Consider the following 27,520-nt stretch of genomic DNA (forward strand, 5'->3'; position numbering starts at 1 on the left):
CGCTTGTCCACCTGGGCGATTTGGCCTCCCAGATATAATTTAGCAGTCACATGTAAGGGAGGGGTACTACTGGCACCTAATGGATAGAAGCCAGGAATGTTGCTAAACGTCCTAAATGCGCAGGACAGCCCCCACCGCAAAGAATTATCCAGCCCTAAATGCTGACAGTGCTACTGTGGAGAAAACCCTGGTTTAGAACAATGTTAGGCTACACTTCTCAATATGAAACTGTCTTAATTATTTTGTTTCTCATATGTAAACTGTCTCCCTGGCAAACATCTGCCCACTGAGCCAGGAGAGCACTTTGTTCTGCTAACGTCAATCAGAGTCGATTCCTGCATAATTCATATATAGGTGGAGCCCACTGGGCGATGGCCAATTGTCTTTCTCTTACATTAGAAAAAGGCGAATTCTATCCGGCAGTCTGTCTTTGAAATTTTGATTTATTTATTCATATGCACACTCAAGGATGAAGGTAAACTAAATCTGATTCACTTCATTTATTAAGTAGACATAAGTCACGTGGTTCCACGCACCACACGCTCTACCCAAGATCTATGATGCTATACATAGTTTCATGCATGCAGTAGGCAGGGCCAACATCTAGAAAATATCAGGCTCAGACTCCAAATTAACATCCAGATTCTGGGAGATGAAGATGCCTGTGTGTGGGCAAGTACAGTGGTGTGAAGAGTCCTAATGAAAGCTTACTGTTAGGATTAACACCTATACGTATGTGGTTCAGTGGGTGCGACCAACGATGTTTAGCATTAAAGAAAAAGGGAAAGCTGTAGGACAGTGTTTAACAAAGAAAACAATGATTTCATCCATCCTAGAAAGAATCCAGTGGGAATTTTTACACTGGATTTGTTACTGAAAGTGGGAGAATGCATGTAAGAATCCTCGCTAGTTAGACCGGCCATAAGCACAGAACCTGAGAACAACCAGTAACAAACACGTTTGTCCAGCTGCAGACAGCAAAGAAGAGTTCGCAGACTGGTGCTGGTATATGGACTACATCTTGATCTTTCTACTCTAGATCAGTACGTTTTGGTGCATGTGAGAATCCCCGGGGAGGCCGAGGTGAAACACAGATTCCTGGGCCTCAGCCCAAGAGAGTCTGACTGAGCAGGTCAGAGCGTGGGACTTTTCCAACAAGTAGGTGCCGGGTGATGCTGATGCCGCTGGTCCAAAGGACCACACTCCGCGCAGTGAGGGTCCAGAGGACTCCTAAAATGGTTTTTAGTAATAACGGGGCTGTAATTACTTCATACCTGTGCAACTAATGCGTCCACGGTCGTGGCAAGGACATTAACCCCAGTGAGTGCATGTTGAGAAACTACCATTAAAGATTAACATGAGAAACTACCATTAAAGATTAACAAACAGAAAAGACAGTACTTTATAATGATACATTTCGAATGGAAATCCCTACGGATTTCTTTTTCTTGTCTTTGTTAAGAAAACTCCATAATCTTAGCTTTTTATTTTCTCTTAGCTTTTGGAGAAGAACACAGTGAAACAGTGTTCTCTTTTGTCATTTAGCATTTTTTTCATATTCTGGCACATGTTTGCACAAGGTGTTTAAAGGGGATTTCATAGATCATTAATTAAGGTAACAACTGCTTCCTTAGCAGGCAAAATGCCGAAGAAGTTGTAACTGCTTCCCCTGGGAAAGCAAAGGCATGTTTGTTTTTTTCTCTTAAAGGTTGAGGGGTTTACATGAGGCTTTAACAGACCAGTGTGGATTAGGAATTTGGACATAATTGCGAAAGCCAGCAAGAATAAATAAATGTCATGGTATTTTAATTCCCCTCTACCACCAGGCTAGAGAGCTGGTGCTTGTCAGGGACATAGAGGCCTGAAATACTTTTAAGGTGTTTTTCTTCCAAGCTTGTTCCATTTTGCTAGGTATTATGACAGACTGTTATTTTAGGGCTGGCGATATGTAATTCTCTTTTGCAAGATGCAAAGTGATTTGTAGAAGCAGCCCTGCAATTGAAATCCCTGTCTTTTTAGTGTCTCTCCAATTCTTCCTTTCATCTCAGGCTATGTCCCATTATCTCTACTTTCTTTACTACCTTCCTTCCTACTAGATGATAGTTTTCTGCTTCTGATAGTCTTTTCACAGTTTTTTCTTTCCCTTACTCTCAATCTCATCTCTTCAGACTATCTCTAGTGATTCGTTCATTCATATACTCAGTGTAAATGCATCGCACACCTACTGCAAGCCATTCACAAAGTCCCACACACTCGACCCTTGGGATGCTCCCAGGCCAGGGGGAGACACACGAATAAACAGACATGTTTTCTAGGTACATTTGACATGCACTGTGATAGAGGCCATAGGAAGAGTGCTATGGGAACACACCGGAAGAACCCTGTTTACAGTAAACGCTGTCGGTGCCCCACGTCACCAAGGCACTGTTTCTATATACGATGATGGCTTCCTACCACGAGCTCCGCTAGCCCTTGGTGTGAGGAGGAGGGTGTCTTACTCGGGCCCCAGAAGCATGCTCAAACTTTAAAGGCAAGCTGAAAATACTGAGGATTTACCCTGGGACTGCCCTTCACCAATAACGGTTGGGGGCTGTGGATAAATATTCCAGCTTCCCTGTCCTTCTGAGGCCTGCTCTGTACTGGCTCCCAGTGGGACTGAGCCTGAGGCGCCCGCACCGTCACCTGCTTACCAATGCACCTTGAGTGGACGTTTTCCTCCTCCGCCTCATTTTCTCACTCCTCTACTGGTGCCCGGAGCCTTTTAGAAAAAGCCAACTAAGACAAGCACCAGGCCAACACCTGGCTCCTCAAAACTGAATAACAAGACAGGAGGCTGGAGAGCTGGGCAAAGAAAGGCTCCGCCGCACGCTAAGAAGGCTGGACTTCCTTTTCAAGGCAATGGGAGATACAACTAAGGGATTTTAAACGGAGGGGTGTCATGGTCAAATTTGAATTGCGGAAAAAAGAAATCAATCCAGTTGGGTGCAGTGCAGAGGGCTTCAAAAAGAGCAGGACGGGAGGCAGAAAAAAGAGAGAGTTCTGCTGGAATAAAAACCAGAAATGAGGGGGGCCTGAGAGGTAGCAAGAGATTAAATGATTTCTAAAAATTTAAGAAAGCAAAACAGGGTACGTACTAATTGAATAGAGGGAACGTAAACAGGAAGAAGCTTAAGATGACTTCTAGGAAAATGGCTTTATCAAGATGGAGGACGTGGTATTATAGGATGAAGATTGGTGGAGAGGCGCAGATAGTTCAGAGTGGGACGAACTAAGACGTGGGACATAGAGGTGGACATGTCCATACGTTGGGATAGAGCTCAGGAGAGGGGACTGGCTGGACATACATGCTGAGGACTCATTGGCATATAGATGGAGGTTGACGCTATGGATGTGGAGATTACCCAGGAGCGTGAGAAGCAAGCAGAGGGAAGAGGTGGGGTGGGGAAGGGAAGGAGACTGAGGACAAAGCCCTGTGAGCACCAGCATGGCAGAGACAGGCAGGAAGAAGGAGCCTTCGAGGAGGCAGAAAAGGAACAGCCAAGGAGGTCAGAATGAAACCAGGAGTGTACGATCTGTCAAAAGCCAGGAGAAAGACACCCGGGAAGAAAGTTCCTAGTGTCTGAAGATGCAGAGCTCAAACGAGACCAGAGCTAAGAAGCTGCTGTGGGTTTTAGAAACTCACAGGATGCTGGCGATCTCAACAACAGCAGGGTCGGTGGAGAGAGAGGGTGGCAGACACAAGACGCCAGGGGGTACAGTAGGGAAGGCACCGGCGAGGCAGTGAGGACACTGCGCACAGCCAACTTTTCCAAGAAGAAGAGAAGTGACCGAAGAGGTACACAGACCGCGAGTCTGTTTTATGTTGGTTTTGAATGAGCCTGGAAGAGCACTGAAATGTTGATGAGAGAGTTGCTCAGGGAGCAAATACTCTCAGGAGTTTCCTGGGAAGGTGAGACGGCGTGCTGGAGCTGAGCCGCCGGCCCCTCCCTGCGTCCATGATCCTTTGTATTGCTGGAATCGTCAAAAGTAGTTGAAGTTCTAGTTTTGTGCATACGCCATTTTTGCCATACAAAAATTTTAAGGGGAATTCAACATTCAACTGAGAAGGAACACTTGTATCAAGTAGTCTTTTTCTACTGTTTGGGGGTGGGGGTTGTTTTGTTTTAGTTTTTTGTTGTTGTTGCTAGGATGGACTCGCGAATGATTTAATTACAGAATGTTCTGTGCTACATGAGAGGTTTAACTGCAAGTGTTTTGGTGATGAACAAGGCCGGAGCACCTCCTCCACTTAGTAGCACCTGAAAATTGGCCACTCATCTGGGTTTTGACACAGGAGTAGGAATTTAATAGATGAAAAGGGGGTGAGGAGAATGTTTAGGTCGAGGGAACAGTTAAGGAAAGGCTCAGGGGCAAGAAACGACACGGTACTTTCAGGTAAACATAAAGAGCTGGTACTGCTGACTTGGGCAATGGGGCCTGAGAGGAAGGAAGTTCAATTGCTCATGAAGTGGGGGCCAGCAAAGGCCATTTAGTAAAGTTCTACCATCAGAATGGAGCTGTAGAACTATCAGTCTGTATAGAAAAGGGTCAGATTGGAAATGAGGCACAAGATCAGGAAAATGCTGCTTCAGCATTTCTATTTAAACACACTTTTAATTGTGTAATTTAGTCTACTAATTACATAATTAATCTATTACTCACCTGAAAGCCCCTCACTAGAGACACAAATCATTATGAGTACACGTTAGCTCATCTTTTTTGTAATTCTGCTGGAATTCCCTTTCCAAATCTGGGATATATACTATGACCTTAGCATAGTTTGTCAAACAAATGTAAATACAAAAACGGCTTTGTGGTTTGAATTATTTGCAGTAACAAATGCTTATCATTGCTGTAACATCGCCATAAACTTAGCGCCTTAAAAACGAGACAGTGTTATTATCCATGATTTGGACATCAGAAATGCAACACAAGACTCGGCAAAAATTAAGGTGTTGGCACATGACATAGCTTCTGGAGGCTTGTGGGGGTTTAGGAGTCATCAGGGAAAAAGAGGCGCCCACCACAAGCTGTATGGGAGGGGCTTGGGCAGGCTTGCATGAGGGAGAAGTCCCTCACAGCGTAAGATGGCGCAAAGACTTATGACAAGGAGCTACCACCCAGAAGAGAAGAGGGCATCAGAGAGGTGACTTACTTGTCTAGGTGACATCGTTCCACAGTATGCGGGGAGTGTCTGTGCCAGACAGTTCCGAAGGGCAGCAGCAGTGGCTTGGGGTTTTATAACCACAAGGCTCTATCTAGTCCTTGGCTGGCTGATGCTCAGCATGGTTTCATAACTTATGCAAAGCAGGCAGGCTCTAGATGGCTAAAAATCTGCTTCTTTTGGCCATTTGAAAAATTATTCAATATTTAAAATTTGAGTTTGGCACCAGCAGGCTTTTGAGCTAACAGGTCTCGGCCCATAGTGAAGAAATAAACAACCTAGAGGCCAATACACAGAGGTCGTCTTTGTCTCACTTCTGTAACAACATTCTAGGAGATACTCTCATTTCTTGCACCTTTTCCAACTTCTAGGAGCCAACCACACCCACATTCCTTGACTTCCAGCCCCCTTCCTCTGTCTTCAAAGCCCGCAAGGCTGCCTCTCTCTGACCCTTCCTCCAGGGTCGCGGCTCCCTCTGCTCACAGCTGAGACCGGTTCCTCACTTCAAGAGCCCTGTGGTTAAATTGGGCCCACGTGGATAATCCAGGCTCACTCTCCCTCTCTAGCACCTTAAGCACACCTACAAACTCCCTTTGCCCTGAGGCAGCGGTCCCCAACCTTTGTGGCACCAGGGGCCGGTGCTCCTATGAGAATCTAATGCCTGATGATCTGAGGTGGAGCTGAGGCGGTGATGCTGGCGCTGGGGAGCGGCTGCAGATACCGATGGAGCTTCGCTCACTGGCTCGCCGCTCACCTCCTGTGTGCGGCCTGGTTCCTAACAGGCCACGGACCAGTACAGTCTGTAGCCTAGGGGTTGGGGATCCCTACCCTAAAGAGTGACATACAGGTTCCAAGGACTAGGACACGGGCATCTTTGGGTGCCATTATTCTGACTACCACACACAACAATGGTTTCCATGTATACTCAAGGCAGGCCAAAGTGCTGGGACGTGAATGCCTCATGAGTGGCCCTCAACCAATGAGGGCTGCGGGGGGGGGGGCCTTAATGCTCAGCTCTTACCCGTCGGTAGGTCAATTCTCAGTCTGTCAGAGGTTTGAACCCTGTTTGCCAACAGCAGTAGGTCATCCACACAGCCTTTACCAACTCTCCTCCTTCCCCTGTCCCCAAGCCCTACTCCGTCATCGCACTTGTGACACTACCTCCCAAGTAAACTACTTGCACACCAATCCTCCTCTCAGGGTTGCTTTAGAGAGAAGAAAAGCAAACTAAGGCACAATGCCTCCTGGGCCAGAGTCCTGATGATAACCGCAGACCCATTTAACCCCTTCCTCTGCCTCCTCGCTGAACACCAAGCAGATCCTAGAGCACCTTTTGTGCCCAAAGAGTGAAAAGAAGGGGTTAAGGGTCCCGAAGATGCAGGGAGAGCCATCCCTGAAGGCAGAACAGTTTTTTCCAAATTACAGATAAACAATTGCAGTTCCTCTATGGCAACTTCCAGCTGGCAGCATTAAAATATTTTTTGCTACTGGGTTTTCCAAACAACTTGACAGGTTTCATAATACGATTCTATTTCTTTATGTCCCTGAAATCAAGCCTGCGCCTTCAGCTCTATTACTAGAAAGGCTATGATGGCAGATATCTTAAACCTTTTACTGTCCGGCTCTTAATTGTTGTCAAATTCTTCATGGTGCCACAAGCTGTAGTTATTTGAACATAACTGAACTCATAAAAAGATCAAACTGAGTAAGAATCTGGTGCTGCCCTGACATGTTAAAGAGATGTGGGTTGGCCTAATCACGATATTAATTTATCTTCCATCATTATTATTCTAATTTGTAAAAAGTTCATTTGGGGACTAAATGTTTAAGCAAAGCTAGAGTTATTTCGCACCTAACTGATGAATTATCAGAAGCAAGTGTAACCATTTAGGAAATAAATGATCTTGGCTCTGTGCAGAAGTGGGTATAAAGAAATGCCCCCTATTTTCTTGGTTTTCACTGTTATTGGACAACCGTGAATTCGTTTGTTCAACAAATATTTTGCAAGACGCTTGCTTTGTACAGTTATGCTTTAGATAAGAAAGAGTGAGCATATGAAAACTGCTTGAAATCTGTTTTCATGCAGCTTTAGAAATCAATAAGTGCAAAACTTTTCTAATATGGGGTAGAGAATGTTAACGGTAATAGTTACAGTCGGAGCTGCAGCAATTCCCGGGGGAGGGGCCGCACCTCCAGCTGAGGAGGAAGTGGCGTCTGTAAACTTTATTTCATCTTGGAATGATAACTGTAGATTATTCTGACCTCATCTTGTTATTGTGAGTAAATAAAATAGAATTACATAATTAAATAGGCGATGAAAATTCCACTCTTTAAGGTGGCATTCAGGGCTCACCAGAAAATAACCTCATCCTACCTTGCTGATGTACCTCTCCTTTACATCAGATGAATGAACCTGGAGAGCTTCTCATACTGAGACTCGCAAGATGAAAGTGAGAGTCAGTGCCGTGGAAACCTCCTTTGGTCTAAGGCAGTGGTTTGCAAGCAGTGGCTAGTTCTCCCCTGCCCCAGGGGACATTTGGCAAAGTCTGGAGGCATTCTTGGTTCGCAGGACGTGGGAGGCCGGGAGATTGTGTGCGCTACTGGCCTTGAATGGGTAGAGACTTGGTAGCATCCCACAGTGCACAGGACGCAGCACCCTCGGCAAACAGTACCAAGGCTGAGGAAAACTCATCTAAGGGACAGAGACATGCTGTACGCACAGACGACTAAGCTTCTTGAGAGAAAAAAAAATCGAAAACCTTAGCTTCATAATTACAACCTACTTACGAACAAAGATATCACTCCTGTCAGGAGTCATTAATTAGAGCTAGTAGAACCCCAAAAATGATACAGCCAGAAAAACGTTTTCATCAGAAATTTCCTCTTTAGTCAATTAGCTCTTTATACAAAGCTTCTTTTATTTACACCAGAGAGTAAATAATGGATCCTAAGTCTAGTTCTTTGCACTAATTGATAATTGAATTGGTTTTCAAGAAGTTGGCATGGATGTTAACATTAGTAGGCTAAGTTTCTCAATGTTCCCACTTCATTCCACTCTGTCCAAAGCTAGATTTATTCAAGAGCAACAAAAGTCACACCAGAAACGAGCCCTCATATTTTCTCAAGACAAAGTAGCCTACCAGAGCAAGGTTCTCAATCCTGGGTACACCTGGGAACTTGTTAAGAGTCCCCAGCCCAGACTCCACCCACACCAATTAAGTCAGAATGCCTTTGGGGATTAAAAAAATTAAGGCAACTTGATTTTTTAGGGCTTCCCAGGTGATTCCAATGCGCAGCCAAGTTTGAAAACTACTGCTTTAGATCCTCGCTTCTTCGTGAACTGTTGACCAGCATGACCAGCAGCACCTGGAGCTTGTGAGAAATAGTCTCAGGTGCCACCCCAGACCTATGGGATCGGAATCTGCATTATAACAGGATCCCTGGGGGATTCGCAAGCACACTGAAGCTTGAGAAGTGCTGAGCTAGTACGTAATGCAAATAGTCCATTTAAAAAATGTACACACATTGCAATATGCACAGTCTAAAACGAGGCACACTATTAAGGCATGGAAAGATGCCCCAGAGCTGTAAATAAAATTAACTTTCATTGGATGGGAAATGTTAAGTTCATCGCTATGGCTGCTTGTGTGTGGGGGGGGGAGTGGGGGTTAAGCACTAAGTAAATCTGATTTTTAATTATGAAATCTCATGGAATAATTTAATCCCATGTTGCTTGTCGTTGCGTTGTTTTTCTTAAGAGCAGCACTAGCCATTCAGGGGCCTAGGATGGTCATTCTGACATTGGCAGCCAAGTGGAAACCCTTGACAACACCTTTTCCTGTAACTGAGCAGGTGCCTTCTCAGCTCCGTGTTCCCATACACGAGGGGGAAGGAGACGACCTGAAACGACCTCCACTAGAATCCAGACCAGAGGGAGAAGTTAGTTTCACCTTAGTAACAGATTGAACTGTGCACGCAAGTTATCATAATAAAAGAATTGTTCTAAATCGTCATACGGCTTTACTCAGGAAAGCACGAAATGCTCCCAATTAAGGTCGTTTGGCAGCGTTATCTCCAGAGGGAGCTTATGTGGTTTGTGAAATGTCATACAGCCAGTGCCTGGCAGCCAGACCTTAGATGCCTTAATTCATCATAGAATCATCGAATGCTCTTTCACACTTTCTGTGATGAAAGAAAAAAAAAAAAAAACTTACAAAAATCCCGATCATAAAGCCAGCTTTCTCCACCCCAGCCAAGTACCCCGTCAACATGTTTCATTATAGTACCCTTTTCTAGAATAATTCTGCCATGTGAATTCCTGTCCTCGTAAAGTAAATCCTTCTTCTCTTCAAACCGTACAAATAAAGAGATGAGAGAGAAGCATGGCAGAGTGAAATGAGCTTCAGCCAGGAGTCCGGCCGGCTGAATTCAAATCCTGGCTGGTACTGTTGGGTGATTTGGACCCATGGTCTAACTACTCTGGCTCTTAGTGTCTTCGTCTGTAAAAGGGTCTAACAAAGCCTTCGCTCACTGCATTACTAGCAAGAGGAAGCAAGATCACGCATGTGAACAACGGCACCCTGCACACGGCCCACGCTCATCAGATACTTTCTTTCTCTTCCCTTCTCCTGTTTTTTAAAAACCCTCAGGGAAATCTCAGAAATCTTCTAAACAGCGGAGGCTATTATTCATCTTTCAATCTGACGAGCCTGTCACATTGTCTGGTACATCCTAGGTACTTGAGGAATGTTTGCTGAATGAATTGCTGGTTCCTACTCAGGGCTCACAGCTCAGTAGTCTGAAAGTGAAAAACCAGCCAGCATGAAGCCATCAGAAGTCATGCCATTTCTTATATGGAGCACTTTAAATATAGATAGCAATGCCTTCTTATGAATCGAGCCCACTGGCATCTAACTTCCAGCCCAACGCGCAAATCTGTGGGGGAAAGGAATGGACAGCTACCTGGAATAGTATAACTGAGCTCTTTATGTAAGCTTATCTTCTCGGGCTCATGTAAAATGTCCTCTGACTCTTTATAATGAACCTACATATTACTTTAATCGCCTATGGTTTTAGCGCATAAGAAATTCACAACTATATCATTAAAATCCAACCTAATAAATGCAAGCATTTAGGAGAGAATGGAAAAAAGGTGTGGCTACTGCTAAACAGGTGGCAGCAATCAGGAGGAAAGAGCATCCTGGCGGGAGCTATAATTGGAGCTAAGGATGCAGGGAGTCTCTGGGGCATAGCACAAGGCCTGGTCCATTGCAGGCCGTTTCCCAGATGCCCTGTGAAATCCCAGCACGTTCTCGCGCATGACGGATGACAGCCGCAAGGAGTTTACACAGAGCATCTGACTCTTCATCAGGACTCTTCTGTGTACTTGGAAGCCTCTCTTAGATTTTCCCATGACTAGCACATGCCTATCACATGGCAAAGGCTCAGTAAATATTTGATGAATGCATCCTGACGGCGAAGAAATCAATCAAGACCATTACACATAGTACTTTTCAAATTGTGGGGTGTGATTGACTCATGGGTCATAAAGTCAGTTCAGTGGCTTACCACCGGCTTTTCTGAAAAATGAATTTTAGGAGGGGGAAAAGATTTCAGAGTGCACTCTGCTTTGGAAAAGTAAATATCACTTTGTGAAACTTTTGTTTCTGTTAGACATTTATGTAGGGGGGAGTGTGTGTGCGTGACTTGAATGGTAATGGAAAATACATTTTCTTCTTTGGGTCACGGCAAAATCATGCTTTGGGGGGTGTATAAGGCCACCTGAGCTTCTATGGCTTAAACCTTCTTAGATTCCCTGAGTGTCAGTGACAGGTCCAGTAGCAGGGGTCCGTATTTGGTTGCCATGATGACAAGGACAGGAGGTGTACCTTGCACTAACCATTGCACTGCACTGAAACTCAGAGCCCCCTGCCCGTGTCTTACTAGGCCACGCCCATACCCCACATGAGGGCTGTGATGCCCGTGACCCCATGAGCTCATCATACAGTGATCTACACCTGCAGTGTAGAAACTGTGCCAACTTCAGCCAGGCATGAAATCTGCCTTATAAGGACACATACAAGAAGGGACACTGACCAAGGACTTAAGTCTGTTTTCTATGAAAATATATCTTTTTGTAACCACATAAGGTTCTCGGCCCCTGATTATAACTATAGCATTGAGATCTTTGAAAAGGAAAAAGAGGCAGAATCCCCATTAAGTGCTCAGTACTGTGCTGTGTACCTTCATATACATTCTAAACTAGAAAGTCGGTCAACAATTAGATCAACAGATACGGTATTATTTTCAAACTGTGCCCAATCTCCGTCTTCTGTGTTAACTTAATCAATCTTCCCCGTGGGCCTACAGACAAGTTTCTGTCTCAAATCTGGTAACCATAGTAATGCAGCAGAGAGAATGGGGGGATCTTGGACATGCACTGCAGATGTTAAAAAACAGAACCTCATTTTCTCCATTATTTTCCCTTCTCTGATTTTTTTGCGAGAGTTGTTTACAAGAAGCTATCGTTGAAATGCTAGCGAACAAACAGTTTCAGGGTAAGGAGGAGAACGCAAGGGCACAGTCGATCTGCAAAACCGAATAATAAACCAGAATAATGAAGCGTGGACGGCTTCTGGTTCACTTAGCTGCTGCGAACGTCCTTGGGAGAAGCAATAGGAAAGCACCTCCTGATGATTTTCAGTGTTCGCCTGCTTCGGTAACTGCTAATTTTAAAGCAGAACTAACGGTCCATATTCATTAGAGAAGACCTAACTTACAAGGATCATTCAAATTCAGAAGGAAATAAGACTGGCCAGAGAAAGCAGGTTTATAGTTTTCCACCTGTAGAAAACGTGGAAAGCAGAGAAGTGACAGCCCACAGACATCTCTTTCCTCGGGATACGCCTCCAGTGCCCCTGTCAAACCCTTCGAATGCTTCTCCAAGTCACACTTGGGTGATCTCATCATGACGTTAACCTGTCTCTTCAAAGTTGATAGAAAGGGATTAAGAACAAGACCCATGATCTAAACTTATTGATTGAATTCTCAGTTCTTGAGTTTATTGAAAGAAACAGCTCATCAAACTTTGATGGCCAACAGCACTGACTCTTCTCCCTCTGAGCTCCTATCAGCAGAAATTGAACAGGGGGAGGGAAGAGGAGAAAGAAAGAAATGGCTATTTGGAAGGTTGATATTATTGCTTGGAGTCTCTAGGCTGTCAAAACTGAATATAATAAAGACAGGCCTCCACAAACATGGTATGCTGACCTCTAAAAATACATCCAGTCAGTGCCCAATTCTTTACATAATGTAAGGTTACACTCTGAGGGTTTTTATTATTCTGTATTATATAGTTTATATAGTCTTCAAAATTATAACAGCAGCAAGAGATTTGCTGCTTAAATGAAACCTTTAGAAATGATGAAATAAAGTATTTTGCAAGTCAAAGATAATTGAAAGAGAAAACACACTGGAACCCAGCTATTGCTGTGGGGTCAAATGTATTAGAGCGGGGTTTCTCCAAATGGGATCAGAATGACTTGGAACTTCCAGGAGGTCAAGGAGGGCCGTGGCAGGGCACAGCTCGCTGAATATATCATTCCAGCGCTTGGGTCAGCAGCTTCAATGTGGTTTGCCCTTCCGGACTTCTTACCTTAGCAATTTTCAGACGCAATCGGAGACTCCCACAATATGAAGGTACGGAAGTGGTCATCTATTCCCCTAACCCACATGTTACATGATACTCAACATCTGCAACAAATGATTAAACACTTGATTATCTCTAGTAACAAGAAATTCATTACCTTCCAAGGTGCCGCACTCCATGTCCAGTCACAGAGCTGCTAGAAGGTCTTCCTCCTATGGAGTTCAGTTCTGGCTCCCTGTAACATCAGCCAATGGTTTCTGATTAGCAACCTTGGAGCCATTAAGACTGATGCTCTTCAGTCTTTTGAAAACACCTGTCATAGGAGTCAGGCTCATCTGTTTTCAAGGCCAGCCTCTCTTGTTCCTTCTATGGTTCCTCCTGTGATATGCTTTCAGGAACATTCACCATCCTGGAAGAAGTCCCTTGCCCCTCACCCCACTAACTCAAGCTATCCTGATTGTATCTCCTACTCCTTTTCCTATCCAATGACCCAAGGATATCAATGAAATTCTCTCTTTTAAGAATTTAGAAGAAGAGTTTCTCTTACTCTAATTAGGTGATAGGAAGGACTTGAGTTGAAAAGGTTCCCATAGCACTGAGGTTGGAGTGGCCCAGTTGGAATATGCTTAAGTAAAGGAAGCTGAAAGGGGGAAAGCAAAACTAGGAGAGAATAACAACCCTGAGAGATTGGAAGAATCTCATTTTTCTGACTTGTTCATTGCAGTTCCTGAGCTGGGTGGCCCTGCTTATACCATCCCCAATACCATCATCATCGTTAACATTGACTGAGCATCTACTATATACCAGGCATTGTTGTAAGCCTTTACCGTGCATTACCTCACTGACTCCTTTCAAAGACGCTATAAGGCATGTATCATTTTTTCCCACTTTTACTGCAGAAGAAATTAAGGCATGCAGAGGTTTCAGTGACTTACCCAGTTCCCACACAGTTAATGCCAGAGCCAAGTTTCAAAACCAGGAGTTCTGGATCCAGAACCCAGGCTTCTTACCTGAACAGGGCACTGCTTCCCTAACCTTAGAGACTCACACGATTCTCTTACAATAATTTTTATAGTAATTTCTTTTTTTAATACTTCATTTTTCAATTACAGTTGACATACAATAGTATATTGGTTTCGGGTGCACAACAGTGATTAGACATTTATATCACTTATGAAGTGATCACCCTGACAAATCTAGTGCCCATCTGACACCATGGTTATTACAATATAGTAATTCTTATATAGAAACTACTATATAGTAACTTCTTAAAGACATTTATTTAAGCTATCATGAGTAGGTTTGTGTTCTTTATAATAAACTGTCCCTGAATAAGCTATGGGAAGATTAAAAGATACTAATTCTTCGCCAAATGACACAGGTAAGTGCCTTCGGGTTGCTCTGTAGTTCCCCTAAAAAGCAGGCTCAGTTAAAATGAAGCTGCTTTTACATAGGTCACTTTTCTGTACCATATGCATAATATTCGAATGTATCTTCCAGAAGTCGTACACTCCATGATGTTATTACAGAAAGAATGCCATCTAGCTTTCCTTTAACTTCTCTGGCATAACGTGGCCTCTTCCACAGTATCCGGTGGCCTATGGACCCCTTTACCATAACAAATATCACATTATATTGGAATAACTTGTCTGCGTCAGGGTTTTCCAACCTCAGCACTATTGACATTTGAGGCTAGACAATTCATGCTTACTTGTGGCGCTGTCTTGTGCATTGTAGGATGTTTAGCAGTATCCTGGTCTCCACCCACGAGATGCCAATAGCATCCTCTCCCCGGTTATGACCACAAAAATGTCCTCTGACATTGCCACGTATCTCCTGGGGGTCGAAATCACTCTTGGTTGAGAGCCACTGGTCTACATGTTCTAGATCACCTCCCCTAATCCTACACAGACTTCGAAAGGAGGTTTCTGTCTTTTTTACCCTTATTTCTTTCCAGTGCTTGGTACACATAAGTCTTAACTGAAGAAAACTACAGTAACTTGAGTTAAATGGTGTTTTGTTGTTAAAACCTGGAGTACCTGTATGCCTGTATCTTTCTGGGTTTAGTCAGGAAAATAGAGACACTAAACATACTCCCAGAATAAGGGGTTTAATATAGAAAATAGTGTTTACATAAGAGTAACTAGGGGAATGGAAGGCTGTAGTCGGAAAATGGAACTTGAACCTGAAGCTCTGGGTGGAAAAGCAGGTGTTCACAGGGAGTTCTTAGATGCCACCATGTCCAGAAAATGGGATCACACAGAAAGGTCTGGAATGCCTCTGTGTCTAACAAAGCAGCCTAATCGGAACCCCACATACTCCTAAAAATAATCGCCTCTGCTTCCCTTCCACCTTCCAAACTTCCCAAGTTCCTCTCCCCAACAAACCATAACCCAGAACCAATCAGAAGGGAACTCTGGGAAATGTAGTTCTTCCCAGCCTTAGGCGAGCACCTCCACAGGAGTGCTGGTGCCAGGCAAACAACGGGTAATCCCGCGCATTAACCACTTGTTGACACCAAGCGTGTACATATATCTATGGATTGAAGAACACTGGTGGTCTGGAGAATTTGGCAGTCACGATTACACAAGTCAGAAAGCAAATAAATGCTTGCTTTGATTTGTTGTTGCTGCTACCATTATTATTGTTTTTAGCTTGGCCATGGGCTCATCCTTGATCACCTGTCCCACCAGTGTGTGCTGCGTAGACAGTCTTAACATTCACTTTGCACCCTGAACAGATGGCAAACGACATTAATAATCGAATGGCTCATATTCCAGATGGAAGATGTTCACCTTCATGCTTAGAATTTACTGTCTTCTGAGCACTCCAGCTACACTAGAATTGACAGACTACTAGGAAAAAATTTCCATATGCAAGGTATTGCTTCTCTCTTGAGGAATCAAATCATCGCAACCATGTAATCAATTTCTAAACTACTTTCTAAAACTATAGCTGACATTAAGTGAAAATATTTTTGCTTTATAGTTTGAGGCAAAAGTCAAACAATTCTTTGTAAATGATTACTTCCAGTCCATTAAAAATACGGTGCTGTAGGCGAAGTATGGTCCAAAGTATATATTTCACTTTAAAAAATTAAAATTCAAAATATACGTGGAAAAGATGTATTTGTCAAAGATTACATGGCCCATGAAGTCTGAGATATTTATTATCTGACACCTGGGCTAGTAAGGGAGCAGCAGGAAGTGAGGTCTGAGAGGTAAAGGGGACATCACAAGGATGTGTCCTTTACTAAATGAGAGAGCCATTGGAGAGATTTGAGCTGATGCAGATCTAACATGGCACACATTTTAAGAGGATCCCTTTAGTAGCTGTGCTGAGAACAGACATTACTGTTGGGAAAAAGGGTCTAGAAGCCCGGGGATCAGGTAGGAGACTACCAGAATTCTGGTGGGAATAACTTGCTCGGACCAGCATATAATGTCAGGGGTGGTGAGAAGTGACTAAGTTCTGGTTTGGAGATTGAGCTGACCGGACTTCCTGACACCAGGTGTGTTGCATAGCCCCACATAGATGCAGAAAGGCTAGAAAATGGTCTGCCCACGTGCATGTGTGTGACCGGCTAAAGCAGGGCTTCTTAAGTAGGGGCGATTTTGTTCCCTGAGAAGCATTAGGCAATGTCTGGAGACATTTTTCATTGTGACAACTGCAGAGCAGGGAAAGGTGCTACTCGTATCTAGTGGGTAGAGGCCAGAGATGCTGCCGGAGCTAAAGGGAGATCCACCACAGGAAGAAAAAAGATGGGTTTTTGTGGATAATTAGGAGTCCTGGCCAACTTAACTTCCTGTGTCCCAACCCTTGCAAGCTATGTGTAGGCTGTGGTAACTTCAGTTGTGGGATCCCTGCTCATACCACAGCAGAATTGTTTGTCCTCCCTTGTCTGCATACTTTCTCCCTGTTATTGGGGGTGAGCTTTGTCCCAAAAATACACTCTGCGGGCTTAAAAAAAAAAAATTTAACTTTACTTAACATGTGTGATCAAGGCAATGAAGATTATTTTATATAATTGATAGCTAAATTGTAAACAGAACCAGGTATTAATTTCATTTTAAGAGATTTGTGAGAGGGGGGGGGAAATGCTTTATTAATTAGAATTTCAAGACTTAAAACTGATGTTTGGCGATAACCATAGGTTTATGGGAATTGTACTTTCTTTACCGAACCAAAATAGATGGCCTACGATTCAAAGACTCTTAATGTTATGCGAACACCCTTAGTCTTTTGCTATGGGTAAGAAAAGGTCTAATTTATTAGGTGGAATATTTGAATATATCTAAAACATACTGGCTTTTCATTTACCTAGCTTTATTATTTTTTTGTCAATAGCTACATAAATGGCAAAAATATTTCTTTGTATTCTGGAGTGTTTATTACATTTATTTTCTTTGCAAAGCAGCATACATTCTTTACCAAGCTTGTTAATAAGGTGTATCTAATTTAAATATTTTTACATTATCTGGGCTGCTCACTAGCTTAACACCAGGCCAAAAAACTGGACAGTGTTTCACATATAGATCATAAATACCTCAGTTCCTGAGCCACATTGTTTAGGTTTGCCCTAATATCACGTAAATTCAATATGTGAAAATAAGCCACAGAAGAAATAAGCAAGAAAAGGATTTTTCATATTACAAAATATTTTTCCTACCATTCATTTAAGAAGAATTTATATATTCATTTATATATTCAACATAAGAAGCTTCAGCCAAGTACTGTTCTAGGTACTGGGGCTGTCAAGAAATGCAAAACTATCTATTTGCACTTGAAGATCATGTAAAAGAAGCCAACATGTAAACAAGTGATTTTAATATGATGCAGCAGACTTCCTTAAGGAGGAATGTGCCAGGTGCTACAGGAGCTGAGGAGAAAGCCATGGCCCAGGCTTGGGGTCAAGAAAAAGCATCATGAATACAATGATGGCAGAGTCGAGTCTTGAAGGACATGTAGGAATTGGCCGGGTGAGATGTGAGGAGCATTCTATGCAAATGGAAGCAGTTGACTAAAGTCAAAGATCCTGAAACCCCAAGAGAGAAGCAGGTATAAGGTAGGACATAAGGGTCCTTAAATGTCACACGCAGGAGCTTGAGAAGGGTCATTAAGGAGATGACAAAACTGTTGAAAAGTATCAAGGCTGGGAATGGAAGCAATGGGCCAATGGCATCCCATCGATTCTACATCCCATCAATTTCTACTACAACAGAAAGCAGGACCGGCTTCACAACCTGTGGGGCCCAACGCAATATATAAATGTGGGGCCCTTGTTCAAAAATTACTATGAATTTCAAGATGGCTATGACAGAACATTGAAACAAGCATAGGACCCTTCTAAGCATCAGGCCCCGTGCGGCTGCACAGGTAGATGGTATCGGGGCAGAACTATGGCCAAAGTGTTAAGGCCCCAACTGGCATGCTGTCTACTCTATGGTTGGGAAGAAAAGTCTTAAACATATCAACCAGCTAGAGAGTAGCCTCAAGGCAATATGCTAGCCAGCACTATAGTCCTATACTCCAACTCAGAAAATGGCCAAATGGCTAATCTCTTCATTTCAAAGATGAGGAAATAGTAAAAAATGTTGAGGAACTGTCCTAAACTCACAAATCTAGGGGACAGTAAAGATGTGAAATCAATCCAAGCCTTTCAGATTCTATCCCCGTGTTTTTCTCTGCTCCTCTACCATATCAAGGCTCTTGAGTCTGTCACGAGAGCAACAGAATGGAAATTCTTCAGGGAAGACTGATTTATAGGCTGTAAAAAGGCCTGCAGTTGACAGAGGGAAAACGGCTAGGAGATCATCGACTGCTCCTCTCCCACAGGGAGCACGACCTTGCTGAACCCTTAGCGAGGATCAAGAGGATCATTCCAAGCACAGTTACTGAATAACTAACTACCAGGGGCCCCGCACTGTACTAGGAAATAGGGTTACTGAAAGGACTTCGGCAAACTGCCAGCAGTTCCCCCTCCAGTGAGTGAAGATAACAGTGGAAAACAGCTATCAAAACCCAGAGTCCCTGACTACCTACTTTTTAATATGATCGGGAAGCAAACATTTAAAAATAATGCTATAAAGCAAAATTAGAAATGAATACTAAAAACCAGTAGGTAGCTACAGAGTCTTTTTCAGATTAGGGGAATCAGATGATTCGAGCATCTCAGCTGTATTACCTCGCCAACTCTGGAGGCTTGAGGCTCATCTGAACTCTGATAAACCTTTGTACATAACTCAAGAATCTCTCTCATGTTATACTCTATTTAGTTCTCCATCCCCCACCCCCACCCCCAATACCCAAGGTCTTATTCATTTTTTCCTTCCCTTGGTTCCTAAAATAAAGCTCCTAACAGGCAGATGGCTTGCAAGGCCCTACGCAATCTAGCCCCTGGTCACTTTTGAAACTTTGTCTCACCCCACACTCCTCCTGCATTTCAGGGACCACCCTACCATCTCTCAATTACAGCCAACCCTCAACCTCAGGCATCTCCCAATTCTGCTTTCACCTCTGTAATGCCTCACATTTTTCACATCTTTAATGAAATATCACTTCCCAGGGAAAAGCTTCCAAATGGCAGATTAAACCAGGACTCCCATTAATAAGCTCTCGTAGCACCCTATAATTTTCCTTCAGAGCCCTTAGCATAGTTAGTAGCTATGTATTCATGTGATTATTTTATGTTTGTCTTCATTTATTTTGTCAGACTCCTTGAAGGCAAGAATCTGATCTATCTTGCTCACTCCTGGGTCCCCAGCACATGGCATAGTGCCGGGTATAGTCTCTGGCTTTTCCAGATCACGTGATCTAACACATCCACTTCCCTGCCACTCACCTGTCTCGAATGTCTTAGTTTTTCTTCAAAGTATCCATCATTATCTGTGTGTGTGTGTGTATCTGTGTCAGTGGGTGGAAGTGTCCTGTGCATACATATATACATGTATGTATGTGTGTGTGTGTGTATGCGTTTGCATGTATATGTAATTTCTCGTCACTGTCTGTTTTCCCCACTAGAATGTAAGCTCCAAAAAGGCAGAGACTTTGTCTTCTTGTTCACTGTTGTATCTCTACCACATACCTGGCACATAATAGGTAACCAATGAATATCTGTTAGAAATATAAATACATGAATGGCAAGTGCTCAAGAAATGAATATAGAAGTTTCTTCTTCAAAAATCAATAATAATTATACCCTTCCCTGAAAAGAAGATGATCCAATGATATGGTTTTCTTTTGGAAAAACTGCCTTCCCTGTTTTCCCAAAAATGACACTTTGACAGTTTTAATTCATTTTGCCACATGTCATATTAAGCAACGAGGGGTTATATTTGGCTTACTTAATTTCAATTTTGTTGTTCTGCAAAGTTCAGTCAGATTCTTCATCCATAATTTTGAATGCAAGCCATTTTAGATTTTATAGGGATAAATTCATAAAAATCAAAGACTTCCAGTCTTTGGAATTAGGTGAACCTGGATTTGAATCTCAGCTTCAAAATTTATTAGCAATATAACTTTAAAAAGCCACATAACTCCTGTCAGCCTCAATTTTCCCAGGAAGCTTGTGATTTGCAGAGTCAGTTTGGTGATAGAATTGACTATAGCTTTAAATGCATGGTGTATAGTCATAATCAATAAATGCTACCTATTTATTATTCACATCTATTCCTAAATCCTTGTGATACAGTTGAGGAAACTGAGGTTACAAGAACCACGCACTTCTCAAACCTATCCCTCTTTCTCAAGTCCAGACGATAGAAATTGGCAGACCTACGATTAAGCATCATTGCTCAGGGTATTTTGTGTGTGTGTGTGAAAACTTGCTATATTTGGACTCATACTGTTTCGTAAAGAGGGCTGGAGATCCCGGTATGCCCTTGCATTGATTGAGGCTCACTACAACCTTAGCTCCAAATGAGCAATTTCCTATTCCAACAGAAGGGAGACTCAATCCAATCAAAAAATCTGGGTGAGAAATATGATGGAAAGAATTTTCGCTTAGCCCAGTTTTTCTTTCTCTCGGGGGCATAAAAGAATAATTAAAACTGTGGGCTCCGCTAAAATTTTTCATTTTATAAGTACCATGTTCTTTAATTATATCAAAATCCTTTTCTTATAATAAACGATTCACTACAATGCAATTCTGGTGCTGTTTGAGGTCCAATTTCACATCTAGACAAGTTATTCCACACACAGGAATGTGTAAATTTTACAATAAGTAAAACTGATGCCTAAAATAAAATTTTAAGAATGTCTCAAATGCATTGCATAGTGTCATGACAGTGCCTCATACAGCAGACAAGATTTAAAATTTTAGCAAAGTGGGATATAGAAGTTTTATGTATTGAAACTCTGACTGGATAATTTTCCGTGGGAATTTAATCAGTGAATAACAAAACAGAGTAAGCTAGAAAGTGTTTTCTGCACAAAGTTACTGAGGTTGGCTGGTCAGAAGCAATAATTAACTAATTAGTTTCCTGACTAATTAGAAGAAATGGATAATATATGCTTAAGATTCTATTCTCACTGAGAAGATATAGCTGACTCTCCCAGTAAATACATTCAACTAAGATGTGCCTACAGACTGTTCTTTATTTAGCTTCAGTTTATCCATGACTCAAGCTCATCTTCATTTTGCCCTCATAGAGGAATCTTGCCATATAACCATAACATTTTATTCTGAACCCGCTATAAAGGCAATTAGTCATTCTTTAACACAAAAATTCAAATTGGTTGTAATTACATTTTCTGAATCAAAACCATACCCTTTGATGTGGATAATTTAAGGTTCTATATTTAAAAGGCAGTGAATGAGTCACAGCAGTAAATAAGAGGACCCTTAAAGTCACATTCATCTTTTCTATATGAAACATTAAATGGATAATTTCTACCTGTGACGGATTTATTTTTGTGGCGGAGAGTTTTAAAGAATTGATTTAATTAGCTGTAACTATGCTAAGAAGCATAATTTGAAATAATGTTGAATGAACGAGGAAATTATATTCGAGCATAGAGAAAACCTTTTAAATTCCCTTTTGTTCATTAGTCCACAAATATTTATTAAAACCCATAGCTTGCATGGAAATAGACAACATAATGATAGCCTAACCTGGCATCATTCTATTCTGGCTCTGGTAGTTAAGTGAATGAGTTAACTGGTTCAGCTATTAACTGTATGCGAGGAAAGACTATGGAAATTAAATGAATGAATAACAGGCCCATTTCCTCAAGTTGAATATCCCATGTTTCACTACTTTAACTCTTTGTTATATAACCTACAGTATTGCTTACTTATGTATAGCAGGTTAAATGTACGGAACGTTTATAACAGCATTGTTCAGAATAACTCCAACTGGAAATAAACCAAGTGTTTGGTAGAAGTGTGGTTCAATAAGTTAGGGCAGATCTATACAATGTTATAAGTACAAGAGGAAAATTTTGAATATATATATCTACAGTAATATGAATAAAATTTAAAAACATAATTTTGTCACTAAAAGCCTGGAAAAAGCAAAACACGACCACATATGAAATAAATCTATTTATGTACAGTTTAAAAAATAGCATTAAACGTTATTGATTTTTGAAGGATAATACATAGGTGTTAGAACTATCCAGAAAAGCATGGATGTGATTATCATAAATGTCATAGTGGCAACCTCTAGAAAAGAGAAAAGAAACTGTGATCAGGAAAACACACATGTGGGCTTTCTGAAGGTGCTGGCAAGATTCTATTTCCTTACCCAAATAATTGCTACACGAGTATTGGTTTTATAATAAACTGTGCATTTATGTTTTGCGTATTTTTACGTTATATTCCACAACAAAATGTTATAAATTGAAAAAATAAAATGAATGGTTCAGTCTGTAAAGAAACATGGAGTCTATGGCCATGCCACCCCGAATGTGTTTATCTTTCTCAGTCTGACTTAAATACCCTCTGGGTCCATCGAAGCAATATCTTTTCCCATCCACTTCCTTTTAGTCTGTGTGTCTTTTAATCTGAAGTGAGTCTCTTATAGGCAACATGTAGGGGTCTTGTTTTCTTATCCATTCATCTGCTCCTTTAGTTGGAGCACTTACTTCTTTTCCATTTGAGGTATTTATTGATAGGAATGTAGTTGTTACCATTCTTTATTCCTGTTTCAGATACATGTTTTTTCTTCTTAAAGAAAACATTTCCTATACTACTGGTTTTGTGGTGATAAATTCCTTTAGCTTATTTTTGTCTGGGAAGCTCTTTATCTGTCCTTCAACTCTAAATGATAGCATTGCTGGATGAATTATTCTTGGTTATAGATCCTGGGCCTTTATCCTGTCAAATATTTTTTGCCAAGCCCTTCTCTCCTGCAAAGTGTTTTTTGAGAAATCAGCTGCCAGTCTTACGGGTGTTCCCTTATAAGTAACTATCTGTTTTTCTCTTGCTGCTTTTAATATTCTTTCTTTGTATTTAACTTTTGGCATTTTAATGATGATGTGTCTTGGTGTGGGCTTCTTTGGATCCCTGTTTTTTTTAATTCTCTGAGCTTCCTGGGGTTTTATGTCCATTTCCTTCACCAGGTCAGGGAAGTTTTCCATCATTATTTCTTCAAATAGCAGTTCAACATTTTCATTTTCTTCAGTTACACCATCAGATGAATATTTAGACCCTTAATAGTGTCCCATATGCTCCTGAGATTATTTTTATAGTCTTGGCATCTTTTTTCTTGCCATTCTGATTCAGTGTCCTTGGCTTCCTGTCCTCTAGATAGGGCATTTGATCCTTTACTTTGTTCAATCTGTTTATTCTTTTGTTTAATCCATTTAATATACTTCTCATCTCAGATGTCTTCATTTCAGACTGATTCCCTTTTATAATTTCCATTTCCATTTTTATGTTTTTTTATCTCTTTGTTGCAGTTCTCACTGAATTTAACCAAAAGTTCATTGAGCATCTTTATAGCCAGTGTTTTGAACTCTGCATCTATTAGATTACTTGACTCTATTATATCTGGATCTCTGTTCTGTTCTCTTATATGGTTTCTGCTTCTTTGTCTTCCCATTTTGGCTGCCTTTCCATGCCTGTTTCTATGTATTAAGCAAATCTCCTAAGTCTCCCGGTCTTATTAGTGTGGATTTGTGAAGTAGGTGTCTGTCCAGTAGCACAGTTCTAAGAGGGGTTCAGCTGCAGGTCAAACTTAACCCAAGCCTCTGCCCCTCTGGGGCTACCTGGTAAGATTCAGCAAGCAATCAACAGATGCTGTGCTTATAGTTGCCTCAAAAGGCCACACCAGAAACGCAGGCCAGCCGCCTCCAGTGTGAGTCTAGGCACTGCTCAGCAAGGAGCACCTGACTCACTGAGGATATACCTGGATGTGGCTTGGGTGGAACTGTGAGTTGGGGGAGGCGGGGTTTCAGGGGATCCTCAGGGTGGAGTGACCTCTGTTATCTAGTTTGATGACTCCACGGCTGTTGTGGCCCTGTGTCTGCACCCTGGGGGCGGGGATGGCTCAACAGGGAACAATGGATACTGCTGGCACTTTTGCACAGAGTGAGTCTCGCCTGGGCCCTCACTCCGACAACGTCTCCCTGTAAGTCCCTGGTGCTCCCTGCATGCGGCCTAATCGGCACTGGTGCCCAGAGCAAGCAGGTCCGTCACTGCGAAAATCCGCTCGAGGATGCGGCACCTTTAAGAGGTATCTGCTGCTGCTGCTACCGCAGCCTCCGTCTCTTTCAGTCACTCGGGACCAGGCAGCCCTGTGTCCTAGCCCTATCCTACCGTCTGCCAGTGCAGGGTGCTTTCTTGGATTTCTCCCTAGTTGTATGGCTTATTCACCCCAGGCAATTTTCCTTGCTGCTGCTCCTTGTTTCCATCACAACTTTAATTTGGTCGCCAGAGGGATGAACAGAGCCTCTATCATCTATGCCATTTTTCAAAATCTGAAGTTCTTACCATGGCTCAGAAAGCCTTCATGATACCCCTCTGATTCCATCTCCTACTTCCTCACCCTTACTCATTTTGCTTAAGTCATCTCGTCACCCTTATTGTACTGAAACATACCTGGAGTGCTGCAGACTAATGTATTTTGTTTTCCTCTGTCTAAAATTCTCTCCCTTAGGTATCTATCTACAGGGCTCCACTCAACCCTTCTAGAAAGTCAGAACTGCACTTTCTAAAGTAAAGCCTTGTCCCGATTACTTTTGATTCCTTTGTCCTTTTTTCCTCCCTGTTCCTCCAGGCTAGACTATAAGCCGTGCAAGAGAGGACTTTTCGCCCATATCTAGAGCATTGCATGGTACATAGTAGATGTTGAATAAATGACTGTGAAAGGGTAACCAAATAAAGAGACAGACGCAGGTTTGGCTGGGCAAGGAGGGGCAAACAACTGTTTTATTACTTGGAAAAGACTTCAAACACAAAGCAGGCTATCAGGAACTATCAGAGTTGGGTAAAAAGGAAATGCGACATGAGCCAGGAAGCAGAAGAGATGGTTCAGAAGTATGAGATATTGAACATCCCCTGGGAGAAAGTTCAGATCAGTAAACAAAGCTTTACATTGAATATAAGCTGAGAGGTTGCATTGACTCTTGACTGGTTTTTTGGGTTTTACTAAACATCTCAGGGTACTTGTAATTCGACTGAAATGTTGCTAAGATGCATGTTATGTGTGTGTAGCGCGCGCATATGTTTAATTGGCTTTTCTTAGCTCAAACATGAGCTCTAATTATGAACTTGGTCTTTATAATAACCCCTTTCCCTGTAGCCTGAAAATTGATTTTATAATGGAAGCCTGTGCAGAAATGTGGCTGGCAAAACTTAGGTCGAAAAAGTTTCCTGTGTTTCCTACTACTCACAAGGGACTCGAATTTTATGCTGAGAGGTGGAATGCGAGGGCGGGGGCGGGACCGCGAGGGAAGGGGCGGGTCCTCGAGAGTGGTACAGCAAGAGCAGGACCTCGAGGGCGGGGGCGAGGGCGGGACCTCGAGGGTGAGGGCGGGATCGTGAGGGTGGGGGCGGGACCTGAGGGCGGGACCTCGAGGGCAGGGGCGGGACCTCGAGAGGGGGTGGGCAGAATCGCGAGCAGGGGCGAGACCTCGAGGGTGAGGGCGGGACCTCGAGGGTGGGACAGCCGGGGTGGGACCTCGAAGGCGGGGGCAGGATCTCTAGGGCGGGGCTGCGAGGGCGGAGGCGGGACCTCACCACGGGAGCGGGACCACGAGGGCGGGATCACGAGGGCAGAGGCGAGACCTCGAAAGTGGGGGTGGGACGGCTAGGGCGAGGGCGGGACCTCGAGAGCGAGGGCGGAATCGCGAGAGAATTTAAGCCCATGGTGAAAAATAGGAGTAATAAATCGAGGATGAAATGAGTAAAATATATAAAATCATATAAAATAAGCACGGTCTTACAAAGTTGCAATTTTACAGAAAAATAATTTTTTTCCACTTTACAATATCACATAAGTTTCAATAAGGCTGAGTCCATGCACGATTATAAAGTAGTTTGCCTCCATCTTCCCAGAGCTATTAAGGTGACCTGATAAGGTCAAATCAAATAGGAAATCAAAGAAGTTAATGAAATAATTTCTACCAAACATTCTCTCTTGGGATGTTTTGTCCTACAAAGAAAACATTGCTGTTTTGCTTTATTGTTTGTTCATTCACACTTATTTGTCTTTGAGTCAATAATACATGCACATGATAGAAAATTCAAAAGGTACAAAATAGTGGAATGAAAAAGCAGACTGCCTTGCACGGTCACCCGCACCCCTCCCCGCGACCTAACCCCCAGTCCTGCTCCCTGGAGACAGCTCTCATTATTACTCAGTATGCACATAACCTTGCTCTTTTTTTTTTTTAACTTACTTTGGAGATAATTCCATATTAGAACATATAGAATTGTCTTTCTTTTAAGGATTGCATATTGAGATTATAAATTTTAATGGGAAAATTTTGTCTTTCTTCATCTCAGAAAGAGATCAGTGTGTAGCTTAATAATGATGAAACCACAAATAGGAATTAAAATCTCACAAGATGAGATTTTTAAGTGAGCGAATTTCTTGGGAGCCTTCCAAATACCTTCTAGAAATAGGGTGTCAGATAAAATACAGGACGTCCAGTTAAATTTGAATTTTAGATAAACAATATTTTTTAGTGTAAATATGTGCCATGCGTATTTTGAAAATACACAAAAATTCATTGTTGTTGATCTGAAATTCAGTGGATATACTTAGACCAAGTAATGATTCATCTTTATCTGAAATTCAAATTTAACTGGACTTCACATATTTTATTCGCTAAATCTAACAACACTGTCTAGAAACCACTCACCTACTCATTTGTGAATCGAGCTGTTTTTAATCTTCAACTGCGCAATGATGAGTTGATGTCTAGTAGAGCAGGAAAATATTGTCATTAAAACAACCACAAACTTCAGGCTTCAACATTTCTTCTAATTGCTTCTCATAAGCCACAAGAAGAGCAATGTCTTCTTTAATTAAGTGTTTTTAGATAACATTTTGAACTGAGACTGTTTAGCACATTGCTTTCAGTATCAAAAAACTATAATATATTTAAGATGTATCTCAAATATTATAATTATACACTTGAACTTTGAGATTAATTAAATTTCAAGGGAATTTTATTTATATTGCTTACATGACATTCCTTCAAAATAAAATATTGCTGTT

General features: G+C 42.2%; 1 protein-coding gene across 3 annotated transcripts in view; it reads left to right on the forward strand.

Moving 5' to 3' along the window:
* GLRA2 (glycine receptor alpha 2) overlaps nucleotides 1-27,520 on the forward strand; it is a 167,942-nt gene that overhangs the window by 138,258 nt on the left and 2,164 nt on the right. The window lies entirely within an intron of this gene.

Source organism: Rousettus aegyptiacus, unplaced genomic scaffold, assembly GCF_014176215.1.
Source record: "Rousettus aegyptiacus isolate mRouAeg1 unplaced genomic scaffold, mRouAeg1.p scaffold_m13_p_9, whole genome shotgun sequence".
Classification (NCBI taxonomy): Eukaryota; Metazoa; Chordata; class Mammalia; order Chiroptera; family Pteropodidae; genus Rousettus; species Rousettus aegyptiacus.